The following is a 17,256-nucleotide window of genomic DNA, read 5'->3' as shown; positions in this document are numbered from 1 at the left end:
TTCTCCTGAGACTTTGTTTTTGTTTCGTCTTGTTCTCTTTTTCTTCTTCTGTGCGGAGTCAACCTCATGGATGCGTGATGGTATCTCATTGCTTGTTCTAATTAGGATTTCCCGAAAACGGAGTGATGGGAACTATCTTTTCCAGTTTCCTTCCATGCGTATAGCTTTGAGGTTAGGTCTCTTCCCCATTTGTACATTCACACGTCACATTGGATTTGTTTCTCTGTTGTTGTTGAGTTTCTGGGATCTCTCCGTATAGTGGATATTGAGAACCTGTCAGATACATGGTTTGCAAACATGCTCTCCCGACTTCTGGACTGTGCTTTCCCTTGGTTGATCGTGTCGTTCAAGTCACAAAGGCTTGAAGTATTCTGAATGTCCAGTGTGTGAGTTTGTTTTTCTTTTCCATCCTGTGCCTTGCAGGTCGTCTCCATGAAATCCTTGCCCAATCGTGTTTTGTGAAGCAGATGAAGATGAATGCTGTGGAGCTCCAAATTCAGAGGTGAAACAGGATCATTCACGGGTGGAGGCAGGCAGCAGCATGAACTGGAGAAGCACAGGCCTGATGCTGGGGTCCTGACCAGATGCGATGGCGTGATGATAGGAATAGGTACGGTGGGCGAGCAGGAGCCGTGCACTGGAAATGGTACCCTGCCCACATTGGGCACCACCTGTTTGGTGATGGGAGCGGTGAGACATATGACTGGACGTGTCCCCATGCTCAGCCCTTCTTCAAGGGAGCCTTTTGTTGCACTCTGCTCCAGTCCTGTTGGAAGAGTCTCTTAACCCGACGAGGGACACAGACTTCTTCCACGACCGAGGGTGAGGACAGTGGTGTGGTGACACTTGTCTCCGAGGAACTTCTCCTCCCTGTCTCGTGGTGAGCCACTGTCTGGAGTCCGTCGCCAAGAAGGCTCGAATGAGAGCAACCTCCAAGAGGGACCAGCCTGTCATTGCCATGCTGAGCTGAATTCAGGTAAGACCTTTGTACCCTTGTTGTGTGTTCCCAGTTCATGGTCACGTAGTTCTGCAGGTTCTTCCATGGGAGAGAGGGGAGGGCCGTGTCTGAAGGTGAGCTGGAGAGCTCTGGCAGCTCCACGACTGAGATGGAGACCCTGCCCCTAGTCATCCCACAAGTGAACAAAGGGATGGACGTCATCCAGGATCCAGCTTCCAGCCACTAGTGTTCATGCCACCTCTCTGGAAAAGTTGTAGGGAGGCCCTTGTCAGGGATGGAGGGGGCACACCTGTGGTAACTCCTGTGGCAAGTAGGGATATTCCCTGCTTGGGGTGAGTCACCTTGAAGAACAAAAGTGTTTGACCCCCTGTCCAGAGTGCTCCGAATTGACTAGAAGGGCATGAGGACTGCAACTGGCGAAAGCATGTTTGAAAACCTCTTTAGGGCTGAAACAGGTAGAGTGTTGCCTCCTCAGGAGTAGTAGGCTCTCTCTTTTCCTTGCCTGAGGGAAGAAAAGAAATCATCCAGTATTTTCCACATTGCACATCAAGAAAACACAGAACCTTGGATTGCATTGTGTTGTTTTTGTTGTGGTGGTGGTGGTTGAGAGTCGGTTAGCCACCCTACAGTACCTCATTAGCTTCTGAGGTAGTGCCCGATTATTCATGAGTTGCGTATCACCCCCAGTGCTCATCCCATCGCATGCCCTCCTTTATGCTCCTGCCCAAATGGCCCCATACCCGCACCCACCTCCCCTCCTGCCACCCTCTGCTTGTTTCTTAGGTAAGAGCCTCTCATCCGTTTTCTCCCCCTCTGGTGGCTTCCCATTCAGTTTTCCCTCCCTTCCCCTGTGATTCTCAGATGGCTTCACGCATGGGTGGGACTTAAGACGCAGGGCAGGGGATCACAGTGGGCTTTCTTTCAGTGATGTTATTTTGCATCTTTCCATGTTTGACCGCATTTCACCTTTCCTGAGAAATGACCCATTCCAGTGTTGCGTCCATTGTGTCTGGAGGGAACGGGGGGGGGGGGTTCTTCGCTCTTGCTCAGTGAGTTGGGATCCTGAAGCGGGTGTCAGGAGAACCTCCTCTGTGTTACTGTGCCCTTGGTGCCCTTGTGGGGCCTCCCTTTCCTTCTCTGGAAAACGATGAGAGATCCAGTTGGGCAGTGTTTTCCAGAAGGCCCTCCAGCTCCCATCTTCCAGGGGCTAGAAAGAGCCAACTGGGGTTTAGTCCACGAAACACGGGATAGGAATAATTCCTCCAACTACTTCACGAAGACACACAACCAAGGAGAACGGAAACACCAGAGGAGCGTAGCTCCAAGGGGACGTGAGTGAAATGCTTTGACAACAGCCAACATCGTAGGAAGGTATCTTTCCTGCGAACCCAGAGGTCGGCACTTGCCTTTCCATATCAAGAGACTTCACTTTCTGTCTTTGGACTTTCTCATTGATCTTTAATGTACATTTACGTTCAGCCTGAGGAGACCTGAGTGTGAAACTCTCAGAGCAAAATCTCATCTTTGATCTCCTAATGCCCACCTTTCAAAGAAATTGTTGAAAATACAGTCTAATTGACGTACAGTGTTATCGTCGTTTCAGGTGAACAGTAGGGACTCTGGAGTTCTGTATATGACTCAGTGCTCAGCACAGCAAGTGTCCTCTTAATCCCCACCCCCTCTTCCACCCATCCCCCCAACCCGGTTCCCTCCAGGATGTTCTCTAGATTTGAGCCTCTTTTTTTTTGATTGAGCCTCTCTTGCCTTATTCCCTTTCTTCTTCTTTTCTTTGTCTGAAAAGTCACACCTGAATCCAAACCTATGTTCACAAAACACCCACGGATGCTAAGTCTTACCTCAGTATCTTGGTCTGTGCGAATTGTGGTGAAGAGCCCACCAGGTTCAGTCCACAGTGGCTCTCAGGGATCCCCATCCCTGCTATGGACCTGCCTGTCTGTCCTCTGAGTGGTTGCTGAAAGGTTTCTGACCAAGGGAACCTAGGGCAAGAGATGGTCTTTCACACCTTCAAGCTTCCATGGCCAAACGTGGTCACTTCCCTGTGACTCGCTTGTGTTCCATCGCTTTCTGCCCTGTATCCCGGAACATGGGAAGCAAGCACTGTTGTTGAGAATGGCCTTCCATAGCGGCCACAGAGGAAGCAGCCTAGGAGTGCCCAGGCTACTAGGTAGAAAGGAACTCAAGCTCAGCATATAGCTTCCAAAGCTGAACAAACTGTCTTTCCTCCCATCCTGCCTCCCTATACTCTGGAGCAGAAGAGGACGAGAGGCCTGTGGGGGTGGACAAAGCCCTGCCTGGCTGTTGATCTTCCTGACAGTCAAGCACCACTCCGTGGCTGCCAGACTGTTGCTGATCAATCTCTTCTCGGTGGTGAGAGAGAAGACATTTTGTCCGCTGGCCCGCCGGCAAGTTGTTTCTCCGTGTGCTCCGGGCACAGGTGGCCCTGGCATTAGCTGCGAGCATGCTGGAAGTGCGCGCGTGTCAGGTCCCTCCCAGGGTTACTCAGTCGGACTCTGCCCTTTGCCGAGAAACCCTGGGCGTCAGAGCCTGAGAGGATCGTCCCCCCACAAGCACTGTGGAATGTTCTACAGAGGGAAAGCTAATTGGCCACCTTGATCCACCGGCGGGGAAGGGGTGGTTGTTTCCTGGGCCTTTTTGGCCATATCTCTCTGCCGAGAGTCCCCTGAAGGGTTGATTCCCCAGTGGCCCTGGTGGGGATGGTTCTGGAAGAAAGGGAAGAACACCCCCCCCCGGCTGGGACTTAGAGGGGAGCTGGAAGCTAAGCATGCACCCAACAGCAGGAGCTCCAACTCGCCCAGGCTGAGCGACTGACTGCTCAGGACCTCTGTGTGGTGCTTTAGCTAGGTCCTTTTGTGTCAGCTTATGGTATTGGGGATTTTCCTTGTGGTGCTGGATCCTGTCTTCTGAGATTCCCTTGCGCTGTATCCGCATGTTTGGGGACCCTTGGCTTGTCCTTTTGCTTCCATGTAATTGTGGATTTCCTCTTTGGATTCTGGGTTGACCCAGTCCTTGTCGGGTAGCCTGTAATCTAACCTCCATGGATTCATGGTCTCTCCGGGTGTGCTCTTGGGGTTCATTTGGAGTTCCATAGCATCGTGCTCAGAGAAGATGCGTGGGATGACATCCATCTTTTGGAGTTTGTTGAGACTTGGGTTGTGCCCTAACGTGTGGTCTGTTCTGGAGCATGTTCCAGGTGCACTTGAAAGCACTGCGGATTCTGCTGTTTCAGGGTGGAAGGTTCTGCATCGATGTGTTCAAACGACTGCATCCCTCAAAGCCATTGATTCCTTGTTGATTGTCAGTGTGGATCATGTCTCCATTAATAGATGTGGGGTGTTAGAGTCCCCCACTGTATGGTATTGCTGTCAAAGGTTCCTTTAGGCCTGTTGTGAGGTGTTGGATGCCTTTGGGTGCTCCTGTGTTGGGTGCCTAAATATTTCCAGATGTTCTCTCTTATTCCACGGTCTCCATTATGATGAAGTCGTGTCCTTCTTTGTGTCTTCCTACCTCCCCCCCCTTTTGGAAGAGTCTGTTGTGTCTGGAGAGAAGCCTTCCTACCCTTGCTTCATTTCGCGTCCATTTGCATGATAGATGCTTCTCCCCTGCTCACATTCCATCTGTGTCTGGGTCTACCGGGTCAGGTGAGTTCCCCATTCCAGACAAGTGAGTGGAACCTGGGTGTGTCACCTGGTGGATGTTGGAGACCAGGGACTTCAAAACCACCTGGACCTGACAGTGCCCTAGGCCAGCAAGGAGAGTGTGGGGATCGTCTGGTCAAGGGTATGAACCTTCATCCTGGCAAGGGAGAACCAATCTCTGCTCCATCAGACCCCAGCCAGGGAGCAGTGGCTACCATGGACCTGACCAGGAGGGTGGGGCCTGAAGGGCGCCACTGCCTTGCCAAGACCTGCATCCGGAAATGCAGGATGGCTGCACATCCTAGCTCCTAGGTCAGCATAGATGTGAATAGAGCCAGGCTCAGCTATGGCCTTAAAAGGACACCCCCCAGTTTCTTTTTGTTTTATTCCCCAGCCACACCCAAAAGAAGCAGGGAAAAGGAATCCAGACATCATGGATGAGGATGCTGGGAGGATTCCGTTCTCGGGAAAGGGTGAACCTGGAGAGCCTACAGGGAAGCTGAGGACGGAATGTCCTGCCTGCCCTTCTTCCATTTACAGAATATCTTCCTCGGGTTTTGTAGCTTCCACAGGCAGGATTGGATCTCTTTACATGTTTGTTTATTTTGTTGTTGTTGTTGTTCTCTACTGAGTGCTGATGCAATTCCAGAGACTGAACTCGACAACTGTCAGTCCCAAATACTGGGTCCAGACCAACACCAACACAAGCACCAACACAAACACCATATCCCAAAGGAAGCAAGACATCCTCCTCCTTGCTTTAGAATGGAGAGAAGCAGCCCCTCTCCTGGGCAGCACCTAGTTCTGGGGAGGGGAAAGAACTCTCAAGGACTCTCCTGTTCAGAGTCTGTTGCCTTCCTGGGGAAGGACCTGCAACCTCTCCATCTCGGGGGTCCTGAGGGCTGTCTCTGCTGTTTGCCCAGATGCCTGACACTGAAATGAACCTGTCCTCTGGGGAAACGGGATTTGGAGGTGCCACCAGTAGGTAGTGAGGAGGGCTGGCTCTTCTCCTTCCTGCCACTTTGAATAGCTGATGACTCTGTAAGATTTCCGAGTTCAGGAATGAATAAGAGAGTCTGTACATGTTGTACATGTTGTAAAAGCACCAAACACCCATGTAGGCTGGACGAGGAGAAAATAAAACCCTTGTTCTTTTTTTATTGGTAACACAAACTTTAATCCCTAGGGTTCTCACAAACATATCACTTTTGTTTTTGTTTTTGTTTTTTTTTTTTTGGTAAAATCAAAACCTTTTAATTATATTAAATATTGCAAACCCCCCCCCCCCAAAATCTAAGTCTATAGGTGAGAGGAAGGGGTGTTGTGCAGCAGATGGGGCTCACGCACCACAAGTAGCCCAGGGGCCGAGGTGCAATCCTTGTTCGGCCAGTGGCCACGGGTTCAGCTCTGATGGTGTCATGAAGCCAGTTGTCCTGGTGCTTGTGTTCTGCTGGGTAACTAGGACCGGGGCTCCAGCCGGCAGGACAGGATGTAGCTAAGGACAGAGAGACACGTGTGGGTTGAGCAGCAGCCTGCATTCAGGAGTCCCTCCCAGGGTTTTCCCACAGCTGGTGTCTGGCTTCCCAGCAAGGAAGGGGGCCCTAGGAGGAGGATCCCAGGCGAGGCCAGCACAAAGAGTCCACCCCGACCCTCAGCCAGCTCCTGAATGGGCCTCACCTCTCATCCTCGCTGAGCCGCTCCACAGACCAGAACCAGGCCATGAATGGATGCTGGGGCTCTAGGCAGTAATTCTCTGCCGCCGCCTGGAGCAGCATGATGTCCGTGAGGACTCGGTATTCCTGGGCGGGGAGAGAGGCACAGGATGCACACCGAGCCTGGGTGGGGAAGCTACAGGGCCAGGTGAGGGCTGAGCAGCGGGACAGGGGACCGGTCCTGGGTCTTGGCACACATGGCCACCCTCCTGCATGCAGCTTCATCTGGTCCCAAACTATTCTCAGAGGCAAGTAGAATTAGCCCCTCCTCGGCGAAGTTCTCCTTGAGGCCTTTCTGGATCCCTGCTGACTAACTAGATGGGTCTTCCACTTCTTTCCTAGCAACCTGTGCCAGGAAATGGGAGATGGAGGGGAGGGCAGGGGATGGAGCAAGGAAAGTTCTTCCTTCCTGTCAGGGGCGTCTCTGATAGGGGCTGCCTCCCCTTCCGTAGGGCAAGTGCCGCGTCTGCTCACCTTATTCTTTTTGCAGTGGTTGATCTCATTGCCCTGGAAAGCAGACAAGCATTGTCCTTCAGAAGGAGCCCCCCCGGTCAGTCCTAGCACCTTACACCCACCCCTTCAGAGGCTGCGCCTAGGCCAGGACACAGGAGGGGGCCGCTGAGACACACACAATGAGACTGGGGTCTAGGGCAAGCCCTGGGGTGCAGAGAAAGGAAGACGTGGGGCTGGTCAAAGGGCTCCAGGGTGCCACACAGCACTCTGTGGGCATAGAAGGGAGCGGCCGAAGCCTCAGGCAGGCAGGGCCTGCTGGGCTGCTGAAGTGTGGCTGAGGTGCAGGGTCCTGACTTCACTCTCCCGGACAGGCAAGCTCTGAGGGAACAAGCTGCGGCCCCTTCACACAGAGCGCACGCAGCTTCACCTTCAGGATGCGCTGGGGCTTCACCAGTCGTGGGCACCCGTGTCTAGGTGCAGAAGCCCTTCCCTCAGCACGCAGATGGGCAAGAGACCCCAGCTCCCAGGGGCAGCTGTGAGGCTGTCGGGAGGGGAGGATTCCTAAGGACACAGAGCTCAGGGCCCAGTCCAGGGACTCTCTGCTCCCAATCCTCAGGACTCTGGTCCCTCCTCCCCAAGCCTCAGGCTCACCCACCTCCAGGTAGTCCTCCATTGCAGTATCCAACATCCCCAGGTCAGTGAGGAAAGTGCCGAGGTACGGGACCACACCCTGTGTCATGAGGGGTAGGTTTGGGGTGAGTCCCTGCTCTGTGGTGCCCACAGGGGCCCTCCCCTGAAAAGGCTTCAGTGTCCTGGCCCAGCCCACTTTCCCACCTGGAAGGGCCTAGGACCCTTAGTTGCTTCCCCTGGAGTCCCTTTCCCCACCCCCTCCCAGAACAGCAGACTCCTCCTAATCCCCTCCAGGGCCTGCTTTTTGAAATTCAAGAATCTCAGGGTGTGGAGCCCTGGGCCCCTCCCCAGCCACAAATCCATTCTCTACCCAGCCTGCTAGACTACTTCCTCCTGGTCACCTGGAAAGGAGACAGGGAGGGACTGTGGCAACAGGAGGTGGAGCTGGAGTCTCCTGTCCCACCTGTCCTGATTTGGAGGCATCCAGCGTCCTCTCCCCTCCAGATCCCCTCTCCCCTGACCTTGGAGGCCCTGTCCCCCAGGCACACTCACCTTCCTTGGCAGCCCCTTCCGCGCTCTCTGCAGCCGCCTCACCAGGGTGGCAAGTTTATTGGAGGGCCGCTCCTGGAGGGCCAAGGACATGATCCTTGAGAGCCGAATAGCCTCAGTCCCCTTGCACCCACCGTCTTTGACTTCAGACCCTAGACATCCGACCTACGTCTGCTGATCCCGACGCTCCATTCTCCTGAAGCGTGCCACGAGTCCTTCGAGAACAATCTCAGCTCCCCCGTCCAGTCCATGTGGGACCTGGTGCTTGGAGCCTGACCTCCCTGAGCCTCTTTTCTCATGGGCAGAAGGGAGAACTCCACCTAGCTCCTAGGGTCTCCTGAGGCTTCAGGATCCTATTAGGATCATCATTTTTGTGGCCCACAACCCATCCCCACTCCATCTGTGAGCAGAGGCCTGTCCTCTGGGCTGTCTGCGTTCCTATGGGCCCCCATGTGGACCATCTCGATGGACACAGAGAGACCTGAAATCTAGCCTAGGGAGTCTGGATGGGCAGCACCAGCTTGTCCCAGCCCCAGGGGGGAGTCTTCAGCCCAGGCTGTGAGCACATTCATGCCAAAGGCCTCCGCTCGCTCCCCGAGGAATGCCTCAGGCCCTTCCCTACTTCATCCACACATGATCATGCCTCCTCACACCCCTCCTGTCCTTGTAGCCCTGCACCTCCCGCGCTACCTTGATGAGTAGTTTCCTGGCCTGGGGGTTGTCTTCTCTGCAGAGCTCCGAGAGTGTGTGACAGCTCTTCCTGAAGAGAGGGAAAGAAGGGAGGCTCAGGGCAGGCATAAGGTGGCAGGGTAGAGTGCGAGGCCCTTTTCTTGGAGAAGCCCCACATGTCCAACGGGCTGGCTGAGGGTTTTCTCTGGGCTCCTCTGAGCACTGAGGTCTTTGGAGGACGTGGGAGGGAGTTCTCCTGGGCTTCCTCCTGGGCGTCCCTTCCCAGCTGAATGGAACAGCTGGGTTTGGGTGGGGTTTTGGTGGAACCATGGGCAGAGCGTTCAGTGGCTGCCCAGTCACCCCGTGGAAATAGGGAATTCAGCTCAGCCCAGGGTGGGGCATGGAGGAAATGGGATTTGTCAAGCAGGAGGCATGGTGGCCTGTTCCCCAGGCAGGCTGAGAGAAGCAGCCCCAGGCCCAGGTCCTTTGGTCAGGGTCTGCTGCCTCCCAGGAGGTCCAAGCTGACTGAGGGGGGGAAAAGGACAGGCCTGTGGGAGACCCCGCCTCCATCCTGGACCCTCCCTGGAGAGAAGCCTACTCACCTGGAAACGTTGTCCCATGTCCTCTTCAGGCGGTGGACGGAGACACTCTGCAGAGCCACGAGGATGGCATGCAGGGAGGAGTAGTTCCCCAGCATCTGACAGGCCTGGGGTGGGAGGAGAAGGAGCTGTCCGTGGGAGAGCAGGAGCCCTAGATGCTCGAGAGCTTCAGTGCCCCCCTCAGTTTATGGCTCCCCCGCCCCGCGGGATGAAGCTGATGTCCAGGGAGCTGCAGAAGGGCACGGGTCAGCCCTAAAGAGGAACACTGCTGGCGAGAGGGAGGATATTTCCCTCCCTGCCAAGAAGGAGTCACGTAGGCACCGAGGGTCCCAACGTTGGGCCATGCGAGTGAAGGTCAGCATGGCCCCGGGAGGAAGAGCCTAGGGACCACAGGTCTTGGAGCAGGGCCTTCAGCCCTGAGAAGGCAGAAAGACAGAAGAGCAGTTCCCGAGGCTCAGGAGAGCCTCAGGGAGCTGGGCCTCCCATAGCATACCTTGGCCACCCGGATCCAGTGGCCCACCACCGCGGCCCTGTCCCGGGCTGTCATGCTTGGGTTGCCGAGGCACGTGGTGATGACGCAGCTGGCCACAGCATGGAACTGGGCGATGGTGGCCCGGACTGTGGGTGCCAGGTGCTCGTTGCCAGGCCTGTTCCTCCGGGACCAGACGGAGCCCAGGCACTGATGGGGCACCACCTGCTTGAACAGCTCCTAGGGGACAGGGGGAGGTTTGTTGAGCCACACACATGTTCGCACATGCAAGACTCATGTCCTGGCGAGGGGTCCCAGGTCAGAGCTGGAGCTCAGGAGGCTGCCCGTGTGGCCTGAGCCTGCTTAGAGAGCCTGGGTTTCAGGCCACTCTGTTTCTCTGAGGGAAGCCAGTGCAGGATGCCCCAGGAGCCAAGAGAGGCACGGGAAGGGAGGAAGGCATGTGCACCCCGATCCTTCCACGTCCAGGGGACCGCTCCAGGTGGTGCTCCCAAGGGGGCATCTTCTCCTCCAAATGCTCACCCCTGCAGTCCCTGTCTCCTTTCAGGTGCCCGTTCTCACGTGGTGGCTGAAAGCACGGCTTTCCGTGTCTAGCCTGTCCTTCAGGGCCCATGAGATGCCTCCTCCAGGTGGAGGGTGCTCAGGTTCCCTGGCAGATGGGTGGGCGACCCATGGTCGTGACTGCCCCCAGGGAGCTGCCCTCCTCCCCCCGAAGGACCAGAGCCTCCCCATGTTTGGTGTCTCGGTTCTGACTCCTTGCATCTACGTGGTTCCTCTGCCTCAGTCCTTCTCAGTGTCTGTCTCCACAGTCCCCAGCTGGACAGTGAAAGCTCAGGTCTCAAAACCCTGATGGGTTTCCACGGTTGGTGAGGGTTGCAGCTGAGAAATGGCCCTATATCCTAGGAGTCCACATCAGGGAAAAGCAGGTATAGGGCAGCTGAGAGCAGTAGCAAAGCCGGCCTTGCCCTCCTACCCTGGGGGCCCAGCTGCTCACCGCATCCATGTACGTGAGTTGCCCTGCCACCAGCTTGGGAGGGAAGTCCAGGAGGTCAGGCTCCTTCTCCCTGAGCTGGTTCTTGGCTTGGCAGGACGCCTCTGCGGCTGGAGTGGGCTCAGTGGCAAGTGGGACAGCTGGACCGAAAACTCCCAGGCAAGCCGAAGGCCCAGCTGTCTGTGCCTCAGGACCCGGTGACCATTCATAACACAGGAGCCCCTGTTCCAGTTCTGGAGCAGCCGGTGGAGGGGAGGCTGGCTCGGACCCTGAAGGTGATGGCTGGTGCAGAGCCAGGCTTGCCTCTCGCTCCGTGGGTGTCTCTTGGGCTGGCTCAGCTGCCGGAACGGGTCGCATGGCCGACACGGGGGTGGGAGAAAGGGAAGGGTTCGGCCACGTCACTGACATTCCATGTGCCTTTCCCTCCACGGGACAGATCCCATGGCCTTTACAAGGAATACCCAGCCCATGAGCCCCATCCCAGATGGCCTTCCCAGCTTGCAATGCCCCTTACCCTCCGCCTCAGCCTCTGTGAGCTGCAGAAGTTCCCGCTGCCTCAGCAGAACGGGGGCATGGGTGTTCAGGTCCCAGTCATGCCACGTGAGGTGCACGTAGGCCCTCTTGACCTCCACGTGGGCACCGTGCAGGGACTGCCCGATATCCTGCCGTGTCTGCTCAGGCCAGGTTCCCAAGATGGGACACAGAGTGCTGGGGGAAGTCATATGTGGAGCAGAGTCAGAGACCTGGCCTTTCCCTCCCCATGCTCCTCCCACAGCACCATTCTTTCGGTGTGGGCCCCACAGAATGGCCCCAGCCCACTTCCAACCCCTCTGGAGCTGTCCTTGCTGACTGCTGACCAGGTGGGTCGAGGGACCTCCCATAGGTCTGTCCTTTGGCCCCTCAGTCATGCATCGTCCGTGCAGACCGGTATCTGGGCTTGGGTTGGAGGCCAACGGGTGAGTGGTCTGGTCCCCACACTTTCTGTCCTTGGCCCCACTTGTTTGTGGTGGCCAGCGGAGGTGGACATGGATAGGGGCAGACGGAGCAAGAACGGACCATCCAAGGGATGGCTGTTGTAGGCACCAACTCAGCCCACAGTGGGCTCTGCTTCCCACAGCGCTTGGCATCCCGTCCACAGCTCTCTTGGGCTCACTGGCTTCTTCAGAGGAAGCCGCCCCACTAAGCTCTCCCGTGGAAATCAAGAGTTCCGGGAGATCCATGGTTCTGAACTTCCGTCGCCAGCAAAAACCCCTGTCATCTCCCACCCTGCTGTGTGGAGGCAGCGGGCCCTCCTTTGGCACCCAAAGACCTATCCTGTTCTTCCTTGATGGTAGAGTGCATCCTCATGGTCCCAGGAGAGGTGGATCCATTCATCCCTAGAGTAGATCACAGAGATGCCCCATCTGATGAACGCTAGACATGCGTGCTTAGGATGTGGAGAGTGCCTATCTGACCCCCGGACGAGAATTGAGACCCAGACCTTGTCTCCACTTTACCCACTCACTGCTCTCGGTGACTAGAGAGTGCCTGCATTCCTAGGTGCTTAAGATCCAGGATTGGACGAAATCACCCCCAAGAAGGCTTTGCAAATCCTGAGTGGCCCTCGAGCTGCTCTGTCTGCTCCCAGTGTCCCCTTGATCTCGGCACATAAAGGACCCCAGTCAGGACCAGCTAGATGGCATCTCAGAGGTCGTTTGCCGGTAGGAAAGCTGCCAGCTTTCCATTTCCTTTCCACAGACCCTGAAGGACCACAGGCCTGTGATGGGTTGAGCCTGAAGGCGTCTTCCCCGGACAGAGAAGTGTAAAGCGGGAAGATGCCCAGCACATCCAGCAGCCCTTTCTACAGAGCCGGGCCCCAGAGAAGCGCGTGCCATGTTTCATCCCATGACTTCTCCAGTCGCCCTACGAGGTTCATCCTCTCGATACCCCCACTTTTTAGGAGAGGAAAGGGATGGTCAGAGACGTGCAGTGACATTCCCAAGACACAACTCGTAGACGGAAGGCTCCCCCTTGTGCTCACTATGGGGTGGGCACTCACCTGTTGGACTGCTGATGCAGGACCTCCTGGGCTGACATGAACATCTGATAGATGGAGCACATTGTGGTGCGGTTGGAGAGGCTTCTATCCAGGAAGGACGGGAGCAGGGAGTGTCCGTAATTCCGTACCGTGCCTTCTCTGAGCGCCAGCATCGTGCAGACCTCATCCAGGGACAGGGATGATTCCTTCTCCAGCAGGCAGACAAATGGGTGGGGGGGTTGTGGGGGGGGGGGCACCGTAGTCACCTTCAGTGCCGTGAAACACCAGGAAGAGCAGGCTCTGGAGTTCAGACTGCATCCTCCCATCCCTTTGGGAACTTGTGCAAGACGAGGGACTTGAGTGCCCACCCAGAAAAAAGGTTCTAGGCTGAAAACCTTAAACCAAGCGAGTGTAGGCTTCCAAAGGACCATGTAGGCTTAAATGGACTGGTGGCTTCAACACGTGCTGTTAGCTGGACAACAATAGCATGTCTGTCTCTTCCTTGCCTGTATGAAGAGCTGTATGTAATGCCTTGGAGTCATGAGGAAGGAGCCCTACTGTCGAGAGGAGAAAAGAGAGGCTGAGAACCTCCAAGGCTGCTCAAGATCATCAGGGTTGGGCCTGAGAACTGTCCAAAGCATGGTCTGCATGGCATTTCGCCTGTGCTGATGAGGCTTGGCCTGTTGCTGTCAGGGGCAGAGAGGTTCAGGGGAAAACCACCTTCCTTGGCAGGCCGCAGGGCAGCCAGTTGTGTCTCGTCTGGGTTCTGGCCTTGCCCTGATCATCTCCGGGTCCTGAGACTGGCCGTGAACCTGGACCCGTTCTCACCCCAGACCAGCCCTGGATGTTGTTGGCGGCCTGAGGTCCCTGCTGCCTGTCAAGGGAGATGCAGTAGCTGAAGCCTTGCAGCAGCTCATGCCAGGTGTCCTGGGTGGAGCTCTGAAAAGACAGAGCCAGCTACCTGGGCCAGGAGGCACCAGAGGCCTTCCACCCAATCTTTGGGTCCAAGTTCTGGCAGATGGAGCGACCCAGATCATCTGAAGGACACTTACGGTGCCCGTTCCTAGCAGCATGGCTGGAATGGCAACCAAATCAAGTCCCAGTTCCTTGAAAGTTCCACTTTCAAGTTCCTTGAAAGACTGAGTCCCTGTGGCAGACCACCTGATTTCTGGGGGACTGTGAAGACCTAGAGGGAAACAGCTTGTGAGCTGGTGGACCTCCTAGGATTCGACGTGTTGTGAGAGATGATACATTCCAGAAAGACCTATAGAATGGCTTGATCCCACCGTCCCTTTTGTAGGTTCAGTCACCCTGTGTGGTATGAAGATTTAGAAGGGCGTGGCCAGTTCTCCACAGGTTAGCCGGCCTGAGTCCGGAAAATCGTAAAACCAGTGGGAAAAGGCAAAGATACTCATGGCTTCGTGAAAAGCAACCCGAGGCCAAAGGAAAGCAAACAAGCGCCCTCCAAACCACGGAAAACATTCACTCTATTCTCTCCCAGTCCCGCGTAGGTGAAGAGTGTCTTCCTCCCTGACCCATAGCTGGTGGCAGATGTGCGGAGGTTTGGGTTCCTTCGGGGCGGGGCCTGTGGGATCCTCACGTGGAAACACTATGGGAAGGCCCCAGGTTTGTCCCCATAGTTGCGTGGGGGCCCTGGGTGTGGAGATCCCTCTTCCCATTCTCACCTCAGAGCAGCACTGATCCCGGGTGGCCTGGGACACCTGACCCTTGTCCAGCGAGTTGGAGTCGTTGAAGTCCCCAGTCAGCTCATTGGCAATCTCTGGGGTGCAGCTCTGAAAAGGCAGGGCCCCATCGACACAGGGCCAAGAGCCATTAGCAGCCTCCCGGGACATGGCCTCAAGGGGACACCCCCATTAGACACCGTGTTCTCCAGTTCAGGCTAAGAGGGATGGCTGAAAAGACATCGAGCAAGGAGGTAGCCAGAGGACACTCTAAGGCTCATGACTACCGTGAGCCTTATCATTGTGTCAGCCCTCACCTTCTCATCCTGCCTGCTATGACCTGGGGTATGAACATGACAGATGGGTCCAACCTCCAACACCAGGCAGCTTGCCTCTGCCCAGGAAGGGCATGTCCCTCATCCCCTGCCCCCACTTCTACAAACACACACACACAACACACACACGCACGCACGTGCACGCGTACACACACACGCCCACTCAGTAGGGGGCAAGTGGTGTGGGCCTGCTGAGATGAGAGCACAGTTGTTGCCGGCTCTCCAGTGGGCTGCCCAGAGCTGCCTTGTGTTACCTGTTGGTGTCTCCTGCCCCATGACCAGAAGCTTCGGAGAAGAGGTCTGAAGCGCTGTCTGCAACTGCAGTCGTGTCTCTGGCTCTGGGCTCCCCTGGGCCCAGCGCCCCGGGAAGTAGGAAGACAACAACTGAACATCGAGTTCTGTCGAAGGTCTCCACTCAAGTGCGCTGGAGAGCAGGTTGCCCTTTGAAAGTGGGTGCCTGGTTACCAGAGTTCTAATTTCAGTTGGGGCCTATCATGAAGGATGTGAGGTCACCCTTTCAAGATTCTAAGACCTGGGGCCTTTGGTTCAGTCACACCTCCCCATAACCCCTTCAGTTGACTCTTGACCTCTCTTCCCCGGGACTGTACACAATGAGCCCAAAATGCCAGGGGCACCATTCTCTGGAAATGGCACTTGGGTCTTCCCTTTCAGGAGACAGAGCTGAAGTCAGACCTTTGTGCTCTTTCCTTTCCTTTCCCACTTGTGTGTCCTCAGTCATTCTGTGTCTCACCTAGTGCCCACATTCCCAACGTGCATAGTGGGGACCAGGGAGAATCCACTTCCTTGGGACATCTTGGGGGTGTATGGAGATCGTATTTGTGGTATGTGTGTGATGGTACCACGGGAATCAGAGGCACACACGGAAGGCCAGAAGAATTGCAGGAAGGGGTGGGACGTGGCCTGGAGGAACGCTCCCAGGAGGCCTGGGTCCCGGCTTTGTGTCGTTTTGGAACGGTCCCTTTCCCTCCTGGCGTCATGACGCTGGGGCACCATGATGGGGTGGAAATGCACGAAGATGCAGAATTTGTCATCCTCGGTAGTGAAAGGGTTCAGTTGTTTCCCACATAGATTTCGAATGAGATCTCTTTCCCTCGTTCTGGTCTATGAGGGGAGCAGCCTTCACCGTGGCTCCCAGGATCCTGACCTGTGGTGGAGGCATCACTCTGCAAGCTCTAGGTGGCTAGCGAGTGGCTTCTGAGCCACGGGATGTCCTCAACGTGATGACATAGCATGCCTCGTGCTTCTCTCGATGTCATGCAAAGAGTTTCGCACTTCCTAGTTACTTTTCTCATGTTCCCCTTCTCCCTGGTTCCCTTTTTCTTCTCTCACCCTGAAGCAAAAATGAAGCCCAGGGGTGGTTGGGGCTGCCATCCATCGAGGCTCACAGTGCCAGGAACGGTGGCAGTGGCAAGGCCAACATGCGCCCAGAAACTCAGACTCTGAGTCGAATGGCTCCCCGAATGATGGGTGCTAACTTGGGGGAAAAGCCTCTGCTAGTCCAGCCTCAGCCACAAACACGGGCTCAGAAGTATGGTGACGTTGAGGAAGCATGCGAAATTGTGCCTCCATTCCTCTTCTGCGACAACTGCGGGGCATTCGGTCCTTGCGTTTGAAGATGCAGGGTATTGGGGCAATGCCGTTCCCGAGGGACAAGAGATCGCTACCTGTCTCCCAGGCCTCAGGCCCTCTCCCTGCCTTCCTCACGCCCCTCTGCTCTGCTCCCAGTTGCCCTCCAGCCACACTGGGTGCCCCTTTCCTCTCTTCTGGCCAATCCAGCTTCTGGTAGTGAGGCTCTAAGGCAGAGGTGCCTTCCTTCTGCATGACACAGGGCAGCCAGACTTGTGCGGGACTAGCTCCCTTGTTTTCATTCTGTCCTCCGCACTGACACCTCCAGCGAGGCCTCTCAGGCCTTTCTATCCAGTGACTCTGCAGCCTTCTTTCAGAGCACACTTCGTTTGTCACATGGAACGCTTGCTCTTTGCTTTCGCATGGCACTGTTTCATGCGTTGGCCCATCTCTACACTGTGGGCTCCCTAAGGGAAGGAGCCCTAGGTATCTCCAGTGCCGTGCCTGAGTCTACCAAGGTCCCTGGCATAGGGGAGTGCTGTAGTGCAGAGTTTGCGAATGAATCATTGAGATGGTCTTGGAGCCCACCTCCCCGTGAAAGCGCCTCAATTGCATTGAGACGTGCCACTCCACGTTCCAAGCTGTTTCTGCACAGGAGAACCACCACAAGGGCCTCAACCTGACTCTTCCTGCTCCATGTCCTCCAGCAGTACTGCCTAGGTACCGAGGATGGGGTATGCTCTGCATCCTGTTCTCCAGCTGTCTTGGGACAGCCTGAGGCCCCCAGAAAGTCTAGGAAAGAGATGCTGATTTTTTGGTGTGTTTTTGCCTTTGTTTCTTTGTTTGCTTGTTTTTCTTGAGTTGGGGGGGTGGTTAAGGAGTCCCACAAGCGTGGGCCTTCCAGAGTCAC

The sequence above is a fragment of the Meles meles genome, chromosome 15 (assembly GCF_922984935.1).
Source record: "Meles meles chromosome 15, mMelMel3.1 paternal haplotype, whole genome shotgun sequence".
Lineage (NCBI taxonomy): Eukaryota > Metazoa > Chordata > Mammalia > Carnivora > Mustelidae > Meles > Meles meles.
The sequence above is the reverse complement of the archived record's forward strand: the minus strand, read 5'-3'. Positions refer to the sequence as shown.